This window comes from Protopterus annectens, chromosome 11.part0, assembly GCF_019279795.1.
Source record: "Protopterus annectens isolate FY-2018-M chromosome 11.part0, PAN1.0, whole genome shotgun sequence".
Classification (NCBI taxonomy): domain Eukaryota; kingdom Metazoa; phylum Chordata; order Ceratodontiformes; family Protopteridae; genus Protopterus; species Protopterus annectens.
The window spans coordinates 219025891-219044216 of record NC_056745.1 but is presented as its reverse complement, the minus strand read 5'-3'; the positions used below and the strand labels follow the sequence as shown (position 1 = coordinate 219044216).

Here is an 18326-nt window from a genome sequence, read left to right as displayed (position 1 = left end):
AGTGTTTGATACATTAGCAAAAACACAAGACACTAGAAAGTATAGTTGTGTAAACTTACCATAAATGTAGACATTTGAGTTTACTCACTGTTGCAGTCATCGCATTTGGTTTATCCCTGGCAGGGTAGCCCTCAGCCGGCCCGAATACCAGAGGCTTAGTATTTCTGTGTCGGTTGCTGTCGCTTCAGGACTGACATCAAGTCATCAGTAGTATAAAGTAAGGCAGCCGACGCCATTACATCAGTTTTTCTTGCACTAACCTGTCAGGAGCCCTCAAGTGGGAGCCAGGTTCTGGTGGAAGAACCCCACAAGTAGAAAGTAAATACCAAAATGTCCCTTGTAAGGAGAGAGAAGAAAGAAGAGGAGGATGGAGGGAGGGAAACCAGGACTGCAACAGTGAATACACTCGAACATCTACATTTATGGTAAGTGTACACAACTGTACTATGTTCTTCATGTTTCACTGTTGCAGTCATCACATTTGGGTTGATTCTCAAAGCTGAGGAAAAGGGTAGAGGCAGTCAAGGAGACTAGGGGCTGGCTAGGATGCCCTGCAAGACTGCAGAGGCAAAGCCTGCCCAGGATTTGGTGAAGATAGAGGCAGGTGGTAATGTCTGGTAAAAGTGTGAACAGATGTCCAGGTGGCAGGCTCCAGAATGTCCCTGGTGGGGATTCCTCTGAGGAAAGCTGCACAGGTGGAGGTTGCTCTGGTGGAGTGAGTCCTGACTTCCTTGGGGGGAGGCTTTCCATGTTGCTTGTAGCAGAAATGGATGCAGTGTGCTATCCATTTGGAAATGGTTTGTTTGGAGATGGCTTTGCCTTCTACCCCTGCAGCAAAGCTAACTAGCAATTCATCAGACTTTCTGAAGGATTTAGTCCTGTCTAGACAGAAGCTGAACCTGTCTGTGCACATCTAGAGAGTGCAGTATCCTTTCCCCCTTGTTCTGTGGGTTAGGGAAAAGGTGGGCAAATGAATGGATTGGTTGAGAGCCACACTGGACACCACTTTGGGCATGAATGATGGGTTAGTCTTGAGGGAAACCCTGTCAGCATGGAAGATGATGAAGGGCTCCAGAGCCATGAGTGCTTGTAGCTCGGAGACCCTTCTGCCTGAAGTGATGGCCAGAAGGAAAGCTGTCTTCCAGGAGAGAAATTTTAGCTCTGCTGATGATGCTGGTTCGAAGGGGTGCAGGGTGAGCTTTTCCAACACAAAGTTAAGGTCCCAAGCTGGGGTTAGTGCTCTTCTGGGTGGCCTCAAGTTGTTAACCCCTCTTAGGAATTGTTTGATCAGAGGGTGTGAGAAAAGGGGCTGCTCATTGGGCAAATGATCAGAGACAGCAGAGGCATGAATTTCAATAGAGGAAAAAGAGAGACCACTGTGTAGCAGGTCAGCTAAGTAATCCAGGATGAGAGGGAGGGAGGGCTGTGCCGTATCGCCTCCCTTAGCCTGAATACGGGTGCAGAACCTTTTCCATTTGTCAGCATAAGACTTTCTAATGCTAGGGCATCTGGCCTCATGTATAACATCTAGAACCTGTTTACTGAGGTTGGCAGATTGATCGGTGGTTAGGGAATAAGCCAAGCTGCCAAATTGAGGGTCTGCAATTGGGGATGCATGAATTCTCCTTCCCTCTGGGTCAGGAGGGTTGGGGTCTGAGTGAGATGCCATGGTGGCAAGTGTGGACAGGCTGTGCAGCAGTGGGTACCAGTGCTGGCGAAGCCAGTCTGGCGCAATAAGAATTGTCCTTGGTTTTTCCTCCTTTACTATGTGCAGTACCCTGGGGATGAGAGGTAGTGGAGGAAAGGCATAGACTGATAGATTACAACAGGGGAAAGACAGGGCATTCATTTTCCAAGCCATGCAGTGATGCTCCCTGGTGCAGAACTTGCTGAGCTGATGGTTGTTGTGGGAGGCAAAGAGGTCAACCTAGAGTGAAGGTTCTTTTGTCTAGCTGCCACTCTGTGTGGGTCCAGATAATTTCTGCTTAAGTGGTCTGCCACAGAGTTTAGAGAACCTGTCCGGAATTGTGCTAACAGTTCTAACAGTTGGAGTTGCATGGCAGAGGCTGTGTGCCAAAGGGTCATGGCCAGCCTGCATAGAGGGTAGGAGTGAGCTCCTCCCTGCTTGTTGATATACCACATCACAGTGGTGTTGTCTGTACTGATCAGGAGAGCCCCTGGGGAGAGAAGGGGCTTGAAAGCTGCCAGGGTGTGCTGGACAGCTATCATCTCTTTTTGGTTGATATGCAGATGGATTTGCTGTGGGCACCATTCGCCCTGTATGCACCTGCCGTCCAGGTGTGCACCCCAGGCATAATCTGTGGTGAGGGTCTGGGCGGCAGGGGGTGGTGAGAAAGGTAGTCCCTTGTGGGAGCATACTGTTGCCCACCAAAGAAAATATTTTCTGAGGCAAGGCATCATGGGTATAAGAGTCTCCAGGTCTTGACAATGTTGACACCAAAGGCTTTTTAGGTACCACTGAAGTTTCCTCATATGCAGTCTGGCATATGAAATGAGTAGAATGCAAGATGCCATGAACCCCAGAGCTTGCAGGATTTTCCTTGCAGATAACTGGGGTTTGGTGGCTAGTTGAGAGAAGTAGGCTGTCAGGAAAGTCTGCTTTTCGATGTAAGAAATGCCATCTGGGATGCTGTGTCCAGGCTTGCTCCCAGGAATATAATCCTTAGGGTGGGTACCTGTTTGGATTTCTTTTCGTTGATTGTGTACCCTAGTAAGGTTAGTAGGGACTTTACAAAGGCCAGGTGCTTGAGCAGCTTTGCCTGGCTGCCTGCCTGAATTAGGCAGCCATCTAAGTATGGGTAAATCTGGATATTCCTTTGTCTGCAAAAGGCAATGGCTGGAGCCGGGCATTTTGTGAAAACTCTGGGAGCAGTAGATAAGCCAAAAGGCAGTGCAGAGAACTGAAAGTGCAGAGATCCTGCCCTGAAATGTAGATATTTCCTGCATGATTCCCTGATAGGGATGTGGAGGTAGGGCTCTTTTAGGTCTAGAGTGGCTAGCCAAGCATCCTTGGAGAGCATGGGTAGCAGCTGCTGGAGGGTGAGCATTTTGAATTTTGGTATCACCAGGAAGGTGTTTAGAATGGATAGATTGAGGATGGGGTGCCAGGAGTAGAAACGTTGGCCTTTCTGTTCTACAGGAACGTGCTCTACTGCCCTCATAGAGCGCAGGGAAATTACTTTCTCTTGCGCCTCTGCCTACTGGTTTGGAGGTAGATCTCTGAAACCTTTTGGAGTTGGAGGGGTGTGGAAAGAAAATTTGTATCACTGGGACACTATGTTGAGGACTCAGTGGTCGTTGGCAATTGTGGCCCAGGTGCTTGTGTGAAAGGAGAGTTTTCCTCCTAGGGGTAAGTGAAGGTGGGCAGAGGGAGGGGTGGGGGAGGAGAGTCATTCTGAGTTCTTACCATGAGGGGGTGGCTTAGAACTCCCTGTTTTTGAAGTGGTGGAAGTCCACTGTTTAGATCTCTGCATTCCCTGTGGCTGCTGTCTGTGGGGGTGTCTGCTTCCACGGGGTCTGGGCTGAACTGAATCAGGAAAGGACCAGTGCTTGGAGGGGCAATGCCTGCTGAACCTGGGTGGCTGGACCTGTCAGAAATCCTTAACTGCCTGCATAGATTTTGCTTTTTCTTTCATCTTTTTTAAGACCTCTTCTGCCTTAGTGGCAAATAAGTTGTCTTTGTGCAAGGGGGCATCCAGCAATTTAGATTTAACATGGTCTGGCAAGGGATGTTCCTTAAGCCATGCATGCCTTCTAAGGGCAGAACTGTTGTCTGTTGCCCTGCAAGAAGCTTCTAGGGTGTCAAACCCACAGTGCAAGGTGTGTTTAGTTACTTTAGTTACTTGACTTGCAGAATGCATCAACTCTTGTAACTCTTTAGATTCTGTGCAAGCAGGAAAGGAAGACATTTGTTGTTTGAGGAATTCCAGGGCATGTTGCTGAAATTTTAACATATGGAACTGGCAATTTAGTGCTCTGATAGCAAGAGTAACAGAGGTGTATACTTTTTTACCCCATCTGTCTAGTGCTCGGGAATCCCTAACTGAGGGGGTGGGATTCTTAGCAGAGGTTGCTTTAATTCTTTAGGCCCTTGAGAAATTACCTCAGGGTCGGCAATAGGATTTTTAAAAAGAAATTTGTGTGAGTCAGGGACTCTGTAATACCGGTCTGGTTTTCTGGGTGCAGGAGGGAGGGTGTCAGGAGTCAAACTGGATTCTAGGAAAACATCCTCCACAACATCCAGGACTGGGGGAATAGCCAGGGGTCTGTGCTGTGGAAGATCTAAAAATTCCCTGAGTCTCTTTTTAGACTGAGGGTAGTCCTGACATTCCTATTGGAAATGCTCCCTTAAGGCATGAAGGGTTTCCCCAAAGGAAAAATTCTCTGGGGGAAGAGGCTGAAGGAATGGAATCCTCCGAATCAGAATCCTCATAAGCAGAGAGGGGTTGCATGTCTTCATATTCAGATGCATCAGAGTCATCAGACTCCTGTTCAGACAAAACTACTGGGGACAGATCTCTTTCTTTTGGAAGAGCTTCCCCTGATCCGCATGATAAGGTCCTTCCACCATTTTAAGCATCTGAGACTGAGGCAAGGAAGCAGGTGCCTGAGACTGGGTCGTTGGTTTCTTGGGTGTGGTTCGTACCCTGGGCCTTAGAAACTCTGTAGTTTTCGAAAGAACAGCAGATGCGAAAGAAGTCAGTTTGTGTCGAGAATCGGTAGTGTAAAGGACTTCCTCGGAAGTCAGTGCCTGCTCAGCAGCTTCACACCCATCCAAGGGAGAGACAACCACAGGATCCTTAGTCGAAGAAGAGTTTTGCGGCATACCAGACTCCAAAAGGGTCTCGGTAGCAGCCTGTGAATCCACAGAAGCGGAATCAGGGGCTACGAAAGCGCCTCACTGAGGACTGGAGAACTGATGGCTAGCTTAACGAAGCGTTGTTGGTAGGTTTGGACCTGTGCAGTCTGTCTCTGTCTTTATCTTTATGTTTTTTCGGAAGATCTGCTGTCAGGTGGCTTAATGAAGCCATATCAGAATTTGAGGACTGTAAGCGAAAATATCTAGCTACAATAAGGGCCTGACGACAGATAGTTCTGGCACTGAACAAAGCACAAAAGCGACAGCGGGGGACGTCGTGTTCTGAGCCTAAGCAAGTGATGCAGTAAGAATGAAAGTCTCGGTGTGGTACTTGCTTTCCACAGGCGAGACAATTTTTTCTGACATCGGTTAGTGCAAGAAAATAGGATCCCCAATGGGGTACTTAGCTTTAGAAGACTTCAGCTTCAATTCGGAAGACGAAACTCAGGTAGCAGCCGACCGGCACTTGTGCAAACTGCTTCTGCTTCTGGCTCTGCGGCAAGAAAGACTGATGTAATGGCATTGGCGGTCTTACTGTATACTACTGACTACCTGACATTAGTCCTGAAGCGACAGGGACTGACGCAGAAATACTAAGCCTCTGGTATTCGGGCCGGCTGAGGGCTATCTTGGTAGGGATAACCCAAATGTGATGACTACAACAGTGAAACACAAAGAACATCATAGATATAATCTATCACCTTTCAGTGGACCAATATAAGGTTTGGCAGTTATTCGAGCTTTCAGGTTAGCACAAGCCTTTCCTCAGGAGCTAAGTTTAAACAAATGGCTAAAAAAAGACCCTTAAATTGCCATTTTTAAGTGTTTTCTAGCAATAAGAAAGAAATGACATATGCCCCTTTCTAGGCAGCAGCAGATAATTAACTTAAGCACGGCAACATAACTCCCAGTGAAGCACTCTTGCTAGCATGAATGTTTGAGTAACTGTAAAACTTAGGTTGAGCTAATAAAAGATATTACATCACATCATCGTCCAGTGTCATTGTTTTCTTAATGATTTTATGGCCTAGGACAGCATGCAGAATCCCAGCTTCATCACTCATGACCGCATGATAAGGTCTTCCACCATTTTAAGCATCTGAGACCGAGGCAAGTCACCCATTATTTTCCACACAGATTCCAAGTGAAAAAATGCAGTAACCCATCCAGTCATCCAGAATAGTTTTAAAGTACTAGTTTGGAAGTGCTCTGACTGGTATGTAAAGGGCAGCCTATTCTAGAAAATCCAGGAAATGGGGACACAGTGGGTTAGGTACCTGTAGTGCCATAGAGTATGACTGATGTGGTAGTATAAATTTAGGTCTCGGGTGTGAGTGTTTACTTTACCACTGGTTATATTCAAGTGAAGGAGTTCATAAACCTATTAGGTCATTCACTTCACAAAAAGATAAGCACAGGTCTTCCCCTCAGGAGCTAGAGTAGAGGGAAAGGGATTGTAGTCAACGTAGCCAAGGATGCTGGAAGCTGAGATTTTTTTTTTGGTGGATAAAACTTGAGATCTTTTAATATGGAACAAGTGCTTAATGAGGTACATGCCAAGTGAGACATTATATTCAGTGATAAGCATGTAACTAAGCTGTGTAAGTTACAAGGATTTCCTAACTACAGCAGACATATGTTGACCAAAATTAAGTTTGTCAATGGCTCAACAGGTAACACACTTGCCTTTAAAGCTGGAAGATCAGAAGATTGCAGATTCTATTCTCACTACAGGGGTTTGGATTAATTTTGTCTAGCAGACAGCACAGAGGATTAAGGCTAGGAGCTGTTAATAAGCTGCTTCCTGTGGTACATGGTTTGAGTCCCTCAGCCTTCATTTAATTAGTGTGCTTCCTTGGTCAAGTCATTTTTACCAGACAGTGCTTTGGAGCAATTGGAATTGGGAATTTGGGCTAGGCTTTCTGGACCACATGCATAGTAATGACAGATGAACCTACATGTATGTATTAGAGATGGTGCATTTACCAAAAAATACTATGCTGCCCTTCATGATGTTGAGGGCAAGCCCATAATTAGCACCAAGTATTTGTCTGGTCCAATCCTTGCTTGATAATGAGTATCAGAAAAGGATTTGATAACTATGCCCTGTTTGTCATCATCAACAAACATGGTCAGCCTTAGTCTTTTGATATCTGCTTTCATGGCAGAGAAGTATATACCAAAGAGTAATGTGACACGGCTGGTAACATTTTTATATTTAGAGCAAATACTCCTACCCTTAGTGGTACAGATTCTGTCAGATAACTAAGTAGCTATCTACCAAATTCATACAAATCAATGTTGAGTTGAGACAGCTTATCAATCCCAGTATGCTAGATAGTATGGAATGCCTCGGCAAGGTCCAGATAGGCCAGTGTGCACTGGATGTACCTTATCCATATCCTTGGTAACCCTTTCAAAGAACTCAAACAGGAACAGCAGATATGAGCTGGGTCACTTACATCACTGCTTACTAGTTCAGCTACAGTAAAAGTTCCATAGCTTTGAAATAATACTAGTGAGACTAACAGAAGTGCAATTCCCAGGGTCAGTGGAGGGACTAGCTTTACACAAGAGTACCACAATAGCTTCTCTCCACATCTCAGAAATGTAATCAATAAAGAAACTCAACTTAAAGAACTACTGGAGGGGTTTTGCTAGGTGAGACTTGGCTATTCTTTATCAGCAGATATCCAGAGATATTGTCAGGACCCATGTAACTAGTGTTCTTAATTTTGGAAAGTGCCAAAAGGACTTCACCCAGAGTAATTTCATGAGGAGAGGTGTGAGGAGCTGAGAGCACAGTTGGGTAAAGCTGGAACAGAATCTGTCTGCAACATTAGCAGCAAACTTTTTGGGGTCAAATAAGTAAATGCCATTAGAGAACTTCATTACAGAATTACTGGTTAATCCTAAGCTTCCTAACATAGCTGAAGAATGCCTTAAGAGCTGGCTTTTGAATAAGATGCAACTCTAAATTCATAGTCAGCCTTGCAACTCCTAATAAGTCTGAGGGATGGCTTTACATTTTTAAATTCTTTTTATATTCATGAAGTTGATGTCTTTTACAGATGGCTAGGAGTTTTTCTCTTCTTGCCGAGTATGGATGTAGTTGTAAACTTGCCATCATGCTTAAATGGGTATAGGTGTCTTGATGCATCATTTCACGAATCAGTGAACTTAAGAAGAGCAGGCAGCAGCCTCAGGTACAAGTCCTGCTGGGGAGCTATATTAATTGTGATCTTTAATATGAAGGGCAAATAAAATAGGAAGTAATCGGTTTTGGAGTAATCTCTAAATGTAGAGGAATTCGTAGGAGCTGCAAGTGTACTGATCACTTATTAAGTCTAGAACATTCTAGCCAAACTGTGTTGTTGGTAGTATGTGTTTGCTAGTTTACATGTGGATAACTGAAGTCATCTAGAAGAAAGGTACTTGGCTCATGGTTAACTCCAACTATTTAACACATTCTGCATGCTCTGAAGGCAGTCACAGATGATATTCTATAATTGGTTGTAATGTGATGACTACATTTATTGAGTATAACTAGTGCTCAGTCATGTTCCATATCTGTATCATGCAGAATGTGGTGACAGACAGAGATGTACTAAAAGTCAAATGTAAAAAAATGCACATTTGATCATGATTTATTGTTAATATTTTTAAAAATGCCTTTTTTTAGTAGAGAAATGCACTGTCTGGGCAGGGGGAAGCTATATACATGGAGGAGGAAGGATACCTTCTGTACACTGGTGTTCAATTTCAAAAAATCTTGGCAATGCCCTAGCTAAAAATTCCTCTATAGATAAATAATCTTGCTTAGACTGCTAAGATCAGAATAGGATGTTTTCCTCAGTATGTTTATAAGTGTTTATCCTGGCAGTGTAAGTAAACAGAAAGTACAGTTTTGTACCTACCATAAATGTAGATGTCCGAACTGGATAGCATCTGCAGTCATAACAACTGTGTTGTCCTGTCATCAGGCAGCCCTTCGGTCGGCCGGATTCCAAAGTCCGGGTCCGGCTTCGGCTGATGTCGCACTTCACCCGACGTCATCTCTGCTGGTCTTCGGGTATAAAGGCATCAGCCGACGCCATTTTCCTCAGTGTTTCTTGCCCCAGATGCCAGTTGCCCTCTTGGAAGGCTAAATTTTGGGTAAATGCCAATGTTTCCAAAAAGATAGAAGGCAAACAAAAAATAAGCATGTATGTACATATATACAAACAAATACACCATAAGAGACTCCCCCCACCAGCTAGCTATTAGGAGGGTAAATACCCTAGGAGTACCACAGAGGGGAAGGAGGGAAGGTAATCCTGACTGCAGATGCTATCCAGTTCGGACATCTACATTTATGGTAGGTACAAAACTGTACTATGTCCTTCATGGATGCATCTGCAGTCATAACAACTGGGTAGAATACCATAGCCAACTAGGGGAGGAGGAAGAATAGATTATGGTGTGGTTAGGATCCCTTGCAGTACCGCAGTGGCAAACCCTGCTCGGGATCTGGAATACAGAGGTAAATTATAATGCTTGGCAAATGTATGCACGGAGGTCCAAGTAGCCGCCTCAATAATGTCCTTGGTTGCCACTCCTCGTAAGAAGGCTGTGGTAGTGGCTGTTGCCCTTGTAGAATGAGGCCTTATGTTCTGTGGAATTGGTTTTCCATGGAAGGAGTAACAGAATCGTATGCAATTTCCTATCCATTTGGAGATTGTCTGTTTGGAAATAGCTTTTCCTTCCCTTCCTGTTGCATAGGCTACAAAAAGCTGGTCAGTTTTTCTGTTACTTTTTGTTCTGTCCAGGTAGTAGCGTAGCTGTCTATGTACATCCAAGGTATGCAGCAGTCTTTCCCCTCTGTTTTGTGGGTTGGGGAAGAAGGTAGGTGGATTGCCTGGTTTAAAGACACTCTGGATACCACCTTAGGCATAAATGTAGGATTAGTCCTCATGGACACTCTATCTTGGTGGAAGATTAGGAAGGGTTGTACTGCCATTAGGGCCTGAAGTTCAGAAACCCTCCTTGCTGAGGTTATTGCCAGTAGGAAAGCAGTTTTCCATGATAGATGCTGTAGGTCTGCTGTTGCTGCTGGTTCAAAAGGTGCGAGTGTCAACTTTTCTAGCACAAAGTTCAAATCCCAAGCTGGCAATGGTGGTTTCCTAGGAGGTTTTACATTCTTGATCCCTCTGAGGAACTGCCTGAGTAGAGGATGTGAAAAGACAGGTGGATCAAAGCTGTATTCTGCTGAAATAGCTGATGCATGTATCTTGATGGAGGAATAGGACAGGCCTGTATGTAGAAGCTCTGCCAAATACTCCAGAATGTTAGCAATATCTATATTTGACACATCTTTTCCTCTTTCAGCACTCCAAATGACAAACCTTTTCCATTTTCCTGCATAGTTCCTTCTTGTTGAAGGTCTGCGGGCTTCAAGGATAATGTCTTTCACCCTTTGGGAAAGTTCTGGATTAGTTGCTGCTATGTGATGTTCCATGCAGTCAGTTGCAACGTTTTTAGGTTTGGATGCATGATGCTGTAGTTGTTCTGAGTTAACATCAAAGGCATCAGGGGTATTGACCACATTGTGTCCCGAGACATGCTCCTCAGCAATGGGTACCAGTGTTGTCTTGGCCAGTTCGGAGCTATCAGGATTATCCTTGGGCGTTCCTCCTTGATTTTTAGTAATACCTTGTGTATCAAGGGAAGAGGTGGGAATGCATATGCTGTCAGACCTTTCCAGCTGAAGGAGAGCGAATCCACTTTCCATGCAAGTGGGTGGAATGTCCTTGTGCAGAATTTTTTGAGCTGGTGATTGAGAGGGGAGGCGAATAGATCTATCTGTGGCATTCCCCATTTCTTTGAGATGGTCTTGAAGATGTTCGGGTGTAGCATCCATTCGTGAGCATCCGAGGTGGTTCTGCTTAACATGTCTGCTAGAGTATTCTCCTTTCCCGGTACACATATTGCCTGTAACTGGATGTTGTAGCTGAGTGCCAGGTTCCAAAGGTCCAAAGTCATTCTGCATAGGGGGTATGAATGAGTGCCTCCCTGTTTGTTGATGTACCACATGACTGTGGTGTTGTCTGTCATCATCAAATGGCCTTCTTTGAGAAATGGTCTGAATTTTTGGATTGCCAGTTTTACTGCCAGCATTTCTTTTAGGTTGATGTGCAGGTGAAGCTGATCCTGCGTCCACAATCCTTGCACGCATTTGTCCAGCATGTGAGCCCCCCATCCTAGGTCTGAGGCGTCTGTTGTGATGGTTTGGCTTGCTTGATAGTTGTGAAAGGGTAGGCCTGGGTTTGACTGGCATGCTTGAGCCCACCATAGGAACTCCTGCTTTAGGCATGGGATTAGTGGAATTTCTGCTTCTAGGCTGTGCCTGTGTTGGGACCATAAATTCTTTAGGTATCACTGTAGTTTTCTCATATGTAGTCTGGCATGTGGAACCAAGATTATGCATGATGCCATGAAGCCCAAGGCCTGCAGAACTTTTCTTGCTGTTAGCTTGTTCTGTCTTGTTAGTGCCAAGAAGTAAAAAGGGAGTTCTTTTTGTTTTTCTGCAGTTAGGAATGCCATTTGTTTTACTGTGTCCAATTCAGCCCAAGAATGTCCTTGTTTGGGATGGTATCAGCCTTGACTTTTGTAAATTGACTGTGTATCCCAGTGCTTGTAGCAAGTAAATGACCCTTTGTAAATCTGTTGTCAGCTTGCTTTTGTTGTCCCCTTGTAGCAGGCAGTCGTCCAGGTATGGATAAATTTGGATTCCCTGTAGTCTGCAGTGGGCGATTACTGATGCCAGGCATTTTGTGAATACTCTGGGTGCAGTAGATAAGCCAAAGGGCAATGCTGAGAATTGATAGTGCTCTGATCCTGCAAGAAATCTGAGGTATCTTCTGCAAATTGGTCAAATGGGGACGTGCAGGTATGCCTCCTTGAGATCTAGAGTTACCAGCCAACACTCCTTGCCCAGCATGGGAAGAAGTTGCTGTAGGGTCAGCATTTTGAATTTTGGGACAATGATGTATGTATTTAAGGTGGACAGGTCGAGAATAGGTCTCCAACTTTTTCCTTTCTTGGAACTAGGAATAGTCTGGAGTAGAATCCTTTGCCTTGTTCTGTTATTGGTAGTCTTTCCACAGCTCTCATCTTTGTTAATTGCATTATCTGCTGTAGAGCTTCTGTTTTTTGATTTGGAGGCAGGTTTGGCATTCCTCTTTTGACTGGTAAAGTGTGGAAGTGGAACCGGTAACCTTGGTCTATGGTTTGCAAAATCCACTTGTCTTTTGTGATATAGTGCCAGTTCTTCGAAAATAAGGTTAATTTTCCGCCTAATGGTGCTGCTATTTGTTCCCTGGTAGGCGGAGTTAGAATCAAGTCACTGTGATTGTGCTGTTGTAGTGGTAGTGGCTGTGTCTGTGCCTCTGTTATTACCTTGCCACTGTCGCCCTCTGTAGGCACCCCCTCTGGATTGACTTCTGCCTCTGGAACGTCTATTCCTGCCCCTTTGGGATCTTGTGGAGTCAGGAAAGGACCAATTTTTGGCAGGCCAGTTCCTGCTAAACCTTGGGGGCTGAACCTGCAAGAAATCTTTAACCGTTTGTACAGATTTTGCCTTTTCTTCCATTTTCTTCATTATCTGCTGGGCAGGTGTACCAAACAAACTGGCCTTATCCATAGGAGCATCTAATAACTTAGCTTGAACATGATCCGGTAAGTCCTGTTCCTTCAGCCATGCATGTCTTCTTATCACTGTGCCAGTCATGGCTGATCTAAATGAAGCCTCCAGTGCATCATAGCCACATTTTAAGGAATGGTTACTAACCTGTTGTATGTTATTTACCATTTCTAATACATATTTCTTATCTATAGAGTCATCAGAGGATAGCTTTTAGTTAACTGATCAAGCATAAACTCTTGGTATTGTATCATGTGAAACTGACAGTTTAAAGCTCTAGCTGAGAGAGTAGCTGAGGTGTAAACTTTTTGCCCCATCTGTCTAAAGACCTGGCTTCCCTTTCAGAAGGAATAGGGTTTTTGCTGTGGTCGAGGCTACTGCCTTAGGCCCCTGGGATATAGTTTCGGGTCTGCAAGTGGGGCCTTGTATAGGTGATGATGAGTGTCTGGCACCCTGTAAAATCTATCTGGTTTGGCAGGGGCTGGAGGTAAGGAATCTGGTGCAGTGCAGACATCATTAAATGCATCGTCCACAACAGAGAGGACAGGAGGTATAGCTAAGGGCCTGTGTTGTGGAAGGTGCAGAAAAGTCCTAAGTCTTTTTCTGGAATCTGAGAAATCCTGTTCCTGCCATTGGAATTGTTCTCGCATGGCATGTAAGGTTTCCCCAAAGGAGAATTCTTCTGGTGGAGAAGCAGCTGGAATGGATTCTTCAGCATCTGAGTCTTCATAATTGGAGAAAGGAGCCTCTGGCTGGTCTGTAATATCTGAGTCATCCGCAGAATCATCAGAGGACACAGGCTCGGGGGGCTGGGGGCTGAGAGGCCCTGTCTGGGTGAGACTGAGATCCCCTAATTAAGGATATTAAATCTTCTGCCAGAGTAAGCATTTGTGAACTAGAAGTGGGCCTGGTTGAGGGGGGTTTAACAGGCACTGATTTAGAAGATTTGGCTGCTTTAGCCCTGGCAAAGGCCTTAATAGACATGGCTGCAGGAGGCCTAGCAGCACCACGTGCTGGGGTAGAGACATCCAAAGGGATGGTGTCTGATAAGTCACTAGTAACCACTGTTGTAGGTAAAATTTCTGAGGCCGATTCAAGTAAGGTAGCAGGAACCTCAGTAGTAGTCATTGATTCAGCTGTACTTTGATCAGTTTTCTCGGTTTCGGCCAAAATAGAGACACTAGCGGTTTGCTTAACCATGGTTTCGGCCGAAACCGCGGACCGCGAGTGTTGGTCTTTTTCTTTGCATTTTTTAACAATTTGGGTAGTCGGAGGATCCGACGGCATAATGTACGCAAAATCTGAGCCGAAAAACTGTTCAGCAAACTCCGACAGACGCCTAAGCGTTCGTCGGTTGAATGAAGCACAGGCCGAACAGGCTGCTACGTCGTGGTCTGGGCCTAAACAAGGCAAACAGTAAGAGTGGAAATCTTTATGAGGTATTTGTTTCCCACAAGTTAAACAGTTATTGACTTTTTCTGACATCGGCTGAGGCAAGAAAGAGTCCCCAACGGGGTACTTAGCTTTTAGAAGTCTTCGAAGTAGTATTCGGTAGTAGTAATCTCTGGATCTGACCGACCGGCACTTGCGAACAGCTTCTGCTTCGGGCGCCACGCGGCAAGAAAGACTGAGGAAAATGGCGTCGGCTGATGCCTTTATACCCGAAGACCAGCAGAGATGACGTCGGGTGAAGTGCGACATCAGCCGAAGCCGGACCCGGACTTTGGAATCCGGCCGACCGAAGGGCTGCCTGACGACAGGACAACCCAGTTGTTATGACTGCAGATGCATCCATGAAGGACATCTCTGAAATCACTCAATGTCAACCACCTCTAACCTATTTGGTGAGGCCAAAATGGGACAAAGACGATAACCCTGCTCTTCTGTTGTACTGCTTTCTGAATAAACTTCGGGATGAGATGAGTTGGAGGGAAGGCATATAGTACACCAGAGGGCCAATCGTGAACTAGAAAGTCTCTTGGTGACTCCCCCTCTGAGGGAATCAGGGCAAAGTACCTGCTGCACTTGGTACTGATGGGAGCAGCAAAGAGGTTGCAGCATGGCTGACCCCATTGCTAAAAAACATTTCTGCCACTGAATGATCAAGAGACCACTCACGAGGGAGTATTATGGACCTGCTCAGTTTGTCTGCTAGCACACTTGTTTTCCCTGGATTCTGCGTTGCCAAGAGAGAGCAGAAAGCAGTCGGAAGAGATCACCAATTGCCAAACTCTCACTGCCTCCTGACATACTGGTAGTATTGGGCCCCACCCCCCATTTCTTTATGTACCAGACTATAGACATATAGTATGTCTGAACAGCAATCATCCCTAAAAGACTGCTCTCATTTCTAGGAGGTTGATGTGAAGATTGGCCTCTGTCTGGGATCACGTGTCTAGGATTGTCCTTCCCAAATAATGCCCCCCCCAGTTGGGAGGCATCCATGGTCACTGTGGCCATAGGCATAGGTCGAGTAAAAGGGCAGCCCCAAACAACAACTTCTGAATGAAGCTACCATTCTACAGTGGATATAAAAAGTGTACACCCCCCTGTTAAAATGCCAGGTTTTTGTGATATAAAAAAAACGAGACCACGATAAATCATTTCAAAACTTTTCCCACCTTTAATGTGACCTATAACCTGTACAATTCAATTGAAAAACAAACAAATCTGTTAGGGGAAAAATATAAAAAAATAAACGTACAATAAGCTGGTTGCATAAGTGTGCACACTCTTAAACCAATACTTTGCTGAAGCACCTTTTGATTTAATTACAGCACTCAGTCTTCTTGGGTAGGAGTATCAGCATGGCACATCTTGACTTGGCAATATTTGCCCTCTTCCTTGTCAATGCACTTCAAATCTGTAAGATTGCGAGGGCATCTCTTGTGCACAGCCCTCTTCAGGTCACCCCACAGATTTTCTGTTGGATTTAGGTCTGGGCTCTGGCTGCGCCATTCCAAAACTTTAATTTTTTTCTAGTGAAGCCATTCTTTTGTTGATTTGGATGTATGCTTGGGGTCACTGTCATGTTGAAAGATGAAATTCCTCTTCATAGGTTCATACATTGGTACTAGGCTATCGGCCCTAGGGCCTATACAAGCCAAGCCATAACAATTCCCTGGCTGTTTCTTCCCACAGTATTTACTTCCCTGGACCCCTGTCTAGCAGGGTGCCTGCTGTGAACCCTGGGGTGAATTTCCTATCTCCCATCCAATCATCAAGGTTCCTTTTGGAGAGAGCCAAAGAGGCACTCTGCTTGACATGTATGGGCAGTCTATTCCAGAGTCTGGGGAGTCTCCGGGTCAGGAACCTATCCCTCCAGCATGTTTTGTTCATTGTGATGACAAGGTTTAGATCCCTGGTGCGTGTCTCTCCGAGGGATTGGGATTTCTTTAAGTGTAGCATATCCAACAGCTCTGGGTTTGACATGGTCTTGTATGTTAAGCAGAGATCGCCTCTGCATAAACGATGTGCGACAGAGTATTGGTGGAGTTTTTTTTAGATGGTCAGCATAGGGCATCTGCTTTAGGCCTTTTATTCTTTTGGTGAGGTATTTCTGTGGCCTTTCCAGTTGTTGCAGATGTCTTGAGAGGTACATACCAAACGGGGCGTTCTATTCTATAATGGGTCTAATGAGGGATGTGTACAGCAGGACAATGACCTCCTTTTTTCTGGATGAAAAGCCCTTAGTGATGAGGTGTGCCACATATAAGGATTTCCTGACTGTTGTGGCGATGTGGTTATCGAAGATGAGACCACTGTCCACCTGTGTCCAGGTCTCTTATCACACTTTAAGTGCTTAGTGTACTGCCACCTATGTGGTAATTCATGAGAACATGTTTTTTCCCAAAGGGGATAAAGTACAGTTGTGTACACTTACCATAATTGTAGATGTTCAAGTGTATTCACTGTTGCAGTCATTAAATTTGGGTTATCTGCCTGCAGGTAGCCCTCAGCCGGCCTGAATATCAAAGTCTTGGATTCCTGCATCGGATGCTGTCTCTTCCATGACGCCAGGTCATCAGGGGTATAAAACATGTAGCCGACACCATTACATCAATTTATCTTGCCCCAGATGTCAGGTGACCCCATAATGGAACATAATTATATGTTAGGTTATACCTCCAACAAAAAGAAAATACACCAGAAAGATGAAACACACTAAAAAAAGAAGAAAAGTATAGCCAAGAGAAGTCAGGGGGCTGGAGGGTGGGTAACCAGGACAGCAACAGTGAACACACTCGAACATCTAAATTTATGGTAATTGTACACAGCTGTACTATGTTCTTCGTGTTTCACTGTTGCAGTCATTACATTTGGGTTGATTCCCAAAGCTAAGGAAGGGAGGAGGAAGTTAGAGAGCATTAGGACCAACTATTAAGCCCTGCAAGACTGCAGTGGCAAAACCAGCTCTGGGTTTAGAAAAAATAGGCATGTGGTAATGCTTGGTGAAGGTATGTACAGAGCTCCAGGTAGCAGCTTCTAGGATTTTCCCGGTAGGGACACCTCTGAGAAAGGCTGTAGAGGTAGATGCAGCCCTGGTGGAATGTGATCTTATCCCCTGTGGGGTAGGTCTTCCATGGTGCTTATAGCAGAAATTAATGCAATGGGCTGTCCACTTAGAAATGGTTTGCTTTGAAATGGCCTTCCCCTCTGCCCCTGCAGCAAAGCCAACTAGCAGCTGTTCAGATTTTCTGAGAGGCTTAGACCTGTCCAAATAAAATCTAAGTTGTCTGTGCACGTCCAAAGAGTGCAGTATTCATTCTCCTTTGTTTTGTGGATTCGGGAAAAAGTAGGCAAATGAATGGACTGATTAAGGGCCACACTAGACACCACCTTGGGCATAAAGTCTGTCTGCATGGAAGATGATGAAGGGCTCCACTGCCATGAGGGCCTGTAATTCAGACACTCTTCTTGCTGAAGTGATGGCTGGAAGGAAGGCTGTTTTCCAAGAAAGGAATTTCAACTCTGCAGTTGCAGCTGGCTCAAAAGAAGGTAGAGTGAGCTTTTCCAATCCAAAGTTAAGGTCCCAGGCTGGAGTAGGGGCTCCCTTGGGTGGTCTTAAACTTTTGGCCCCTCTGAGGAATTGCTTTAGCAGGGGGAGAGAGAAGAGGGGTGGGTTCAATATTATAATGTGCTGAAATGGCAGAGGCATGAATTTTAATTGATGAGAAGGAAAGGCCCTTGTGAAGCATCTCTGTTAAGTACTGAAGAATAAACAGTACGCTGGGCACTGTTGTGCCCATCCCGAGTCTGGCTCCAGGAACAGTATATTTTTCCACTTTTCAGCAATAGATAGATAGACAGATAGATAGATTAGTACTAGGCTAACTACCCTTGTGGGCCACTTTAAGCCTAGCCAATTGCCCAATGTGAGAATCAAACCCTGCACCTTGTGTCTGTAAGGTAAATACCTTAACCATTATGTCAGTCTCCCACCAAAATTTAGAATTTTCTAGTACTAGGCGTCCTTACCTCCAGAATGACATCGAGCACCTGCTTACTGAGGGATGCTATTGGAGAGCTCAAGGAATTAGCCAGGCTGCAAGGTTCAGGGTTTGAAGCTGAGGGTGCAGAATCTGATCCTCCTGCTGGGACAGCAGGGAAGGGGTCTGAGGCAGGTGCCATGGTTTTAGCAGTGACATACTGCACAGGAAGGGGTACCAGTGCTGGTGTGGCCAGTCTGGTGCAATCAGTATTGTCCTTGGTTTGTCCTGTTTCATCTTTAGCAGAACGTTCGAGAGGAGTGGCAGAGGGGGAAAG

The 18326-nt window shown here is 45.2% G+C and overlaps 1 protein-coding gene across 1 annotated transcript in view; it reads right to left on the bottom strand.

Moving 5' to 3' along the window:
- The window catches only part of FGD6 (FYVE, RhoGEF and PH domain containing 6), a 1320563-nt gene that overhangs the window by 96417 nt on the left and 1205820 nt on the right, over nucleotides 1–18326 (bottom strand). The window lies entirely within an intron of this gene.